Source organism: Tupaia chinensis, unplaced genomic scaffold, assembly GCF_000334495.1.
Source record: "Tupaia chinensis unplaced genomic scaffold, TupChi_1.0 Scaffold000362_1, whole genome shotgun sequence".
NCBI lineage: Eukaryota > Metazoa > Chordata > Mammalia > Scandentia > Tupaiidae > Tupaia > Tupaia belangeri.
In genome coordinates, this window is record NW_006159859.1 from 2,720,300 (window position 1) to 2,723,810 (window position 3,511).

A 3,511-nucleotide genomic window follows, 5' to 3' on the forward strand; every position below is an offset into this window, starting at 1 on the left:
GTTCCTCTGGTGGAACTGATGGAGTATTCCTGGACCAGGGGAAGGGAAAGAAAGAGGAAGAAGCACTGAGCTGCAGCCCCAGCAGCACCACGCACCCAGCAAGCCAGCAGTTCAGTGATGGTGTGAATGAGCTGCAGTAGCACCTGCACCATGTAGACCCTGACATGAATATGTTTTTAAATAGTGCCTGCTGTGAGCCCAGCAGATGGCATTATGGTTACATCACCAGATTCCTATGTAGTCAACGGCAGTTTGAGTCCTGGACCTGCTGGCTTAAAACTCACACTGGGCACGTATGCATGTGTGCCCAAAATCCTGGGAGGAGAATAGAGGAGAAGAGATTGCAATTGGGGGAGTGGTGATTTCTTGCTTTCTCTCTGTCTCTCCATCTCTCCAGTGAACGCACGCACAATATAGCCAAAATCTCTCTCCCGAAAAAAGTGCCTGCTGCTTCATTCCCAGGTTCTAAATGGGAAGCAGAGTGCCTCCATGGCACACGTCGACTTAGAGCTATGCAGGGAAGGGAATGCTGAGAAAGGTGGTGTGGTTAAGTTGACACAATACAAATCCACACCTCCTTGTCCGGGTTATGCATGACCCTCACCAGTAAAAAGACTACAGCTCGCTGAAGACTCAGGTGATCATTAGTAGTTTTTAGCTATAAAGAACTTTTCGTTAAGGTCTATACATTATGATTTTAGACATAATGTTATTACACACTCAACAGACTATAGTGTAAATATTACTTTATATACACTGGGAAAGTAAAAACTTCATGTGACTTGCTTCACTGCAGGCTGGAACCAAACCAGTGTATGCCTGAACTCTATGTATACTTGTCACATTTTCTTTTCCACTCATCTACTGATGGACAGTAAGGTTGATTTCATATCTTGGCTCTTAGGAATAATCTACCTGTTTGATTCACTCATTCATTCATCCATTATTAATTGCTATAGAGTGTGTATGCTCACCAGAGATAGAGGGAAAGTGAGAAAACACATAGCCCCCTACTCCCACCAGGAGGAATGGCCATGCCACTATCTTTTTTCCTCCATATCTCCTCTTGGAATTTTGGACATGTTTGCACATGCGCCCTGCATGTCTAGCCAACAGCTTTCAGGACTAGAACCTCACACTTGGCCTTGTGGGATCCAGGTGCCTTAAGCACCATGTCACTGGCTGGCTGTTATTTATTTTTATGTCTTTTTACTATTTTTTAATTTAATTTTTTTGGAGAGGTTTTTGCTATAGGGTGCATGCATTTGCCAGAAAGACAGAGACAGAGAGACAGAAGGTGAGAAATCACTCCCCAGGAGGGATGACCTTGTCGCAATTCAGCTCCAGGACTCAAACCATGGCCGATATAGCCATTACACCAACTGCTGGTGCCTAGTGCTAGAAATTTTTTAAGATATAAATTGTGTTAAATATCTTCATTTTTATGACTTTTTTGGTTGATATTTTGGCTGATTGAAGAAATGGATATTTAAATTTTTTTCAAGGATCAGGGCCATTATTTACCTCATCATTAACTTAGAGACAAGATCTTAACCAATTTTTATCAACCTTGACTAGTGAAGCAACTAGTAATAAGTCCTTGCTTCTCTTACCCAACATGAAAACTGCTTCTTTTTGTCAGCTTCCCAGATCGGATATGAGAAGTTTCTGCTCAAATTGATCAGAATGGAATTTTGGAAAACTGAAGTCTCTTTTGGTCTGGAAATTGAATTGCTCTACTACTGGAAATGTTCATTTTGGTATGTATATTTTACTCTATCCTGTCCAAGGAAACTAAACTGACAAAGCACATGTTTGGCTATTGTGACTAGAAATGGAAAATGCTTAAGAAACAAATTTGAAAGAAAGAAACTGACAGAAAAAAAATAATTTTGGATTCTTAAGTTGAAGATACTATCTTAGGAAATACTGCCAATTACCTTTCTCTACCTCCAAAAACATATTTTTCTTTATCGCTAGCATAGAACTTTTGAAGAGCTCTGTGCTATCGCAACCATTTTCATCTTATTGTGCTGAGCAGTTTGTATCATGAATTTACATCTTAAAAGTTGTAGTCTAGGCACTGTGACTTTCAAACAATTGACAAACCTATTCCCATGTCAAACCCTTTGCTTCATCAGCAGTGATTTTATTCCCACTCTTTTCAAAGGCATTTGAACTGCCTGAAAAGCTAAGGGACAATTCAAGTGAGTGTGCTGCACTGGTCGTCTCCAGTGTCCCTCTATTCAAATTCATGCATGTAATCTTCTGGGTAAGAATGATGCTTCAAAAGGCACCATCACAGTTATGAGGAACAGATGTCATAAAAGAGAAAACCAACAACAACAACAGTGAAAGTTTCCTTCTTGAAGGAGAAGTTAATTTTTCTTATTCTGGGTATGTGAGTGTGCACCAGTTATATGCTTGGAGATAATACTAAAGTTAGGGAGAGAAACATCGTACATAAGCAGGGTTTGGTCCTGCTAGACCGGCTAGTTTGTCAAACATACCTTGAATGGTTGGTGAAGTATTAGGTTACTCTGTCCATCATTTATTAGACACTGACAAACATTTCTATCTTGCGGATTTATACAGGCACTCAATATCATCCAAAACCCTTGATCTTTAGGTGCTTAGGCATCAAACTATTAAAATAGTATTGATTGGGTTGGCTCTGTAAGTTGACGATTAAGGAAGCAAGATCCCATGTGGTGATCCATGTGATTCGAATCCTGGCCTTGGCAGCTTGAATAAACTATTGGGTGGAGGTGTGGGCATACCCCAAATTTCCCAGTGGAGAGATGGAGGGGAAGGGATTACAATGTGACTATGCCCCACTGAGGATGCTTTCTCCCTCTCTCTCTCTCTTTATCTCTCTATCATCCAAAACCCTTGATCTTTAGGTGCTTAGGCATCAAACTATTAAAATAGTATTGATTGGGTTGGCTCTGTAAGTTGACGATTAAGGAAGCAAGATCCCATGTGGTGATCCATGTGATTCGAATCCTGGCCTTGGCAGCTTGAATAAACTATTGGGTGGAGGTGTGGGCATACCCCAAATTTCCCAGTGGAGAGATGGAGGGGAAGGGATTACAATGTGACTATGCCCCACTGAGGATGCTTTCTCCCTCTCTCTCTCTCTTTATCTCTCTCTGTCTCTGGCAAGCATATGAAGCATCTGTGAATTAAAAAAAATTATAAAAAGGTTAAATTCTATTTGTTGGTTTTACTATAAGCCATTGATTGCCAGTGGCTTTAAGTCCCTTAAACATTTTTTTTTAAATGCTTTGGTTTTGCTCTGTTTGGAAGGTTAGATTTGGTGAAAAGCAATTATGAGGAAACTTCAAAACATTTATGGAAAAATAGAATTAAAATATGAATTTACTTAGGGGCAAAACTATTTTGAAATCCACGCATAACATTTTCATAATACACACTTTCCATGTCTTTTTTTTTTCTTTTGAGAGGATTTTTTTTTTTTTTTTTTTTTTTTTTTTTAAGGAACTTCCGC

The 3,511-nt window shown here is 39.7% G+C and overlaps 1 long non-coding RNA gene across 1 annotated transcript in view; it reads left to right on the forward strand.

Annotated features, from left to right (window-relative positions):
- Positions 1-1,650: 1,650 nt before the first annotated feature.
- LOC114008637 (uncharacterized) overlaps positions 1,651-3,511 on the forward strand; it is a 62,581-nt gene continuing 60,720 nt past the window's right edge. Inside the window, exon 1 of the long non-coding RNA XR_003550141.1 lies at positions 1,651-1,760. This is a non-coding gene — a long non-coding RNA (uncharacterized LOC114008637). The remainder of the gene's footprint in view (positions 1,761-3,511) is intronic.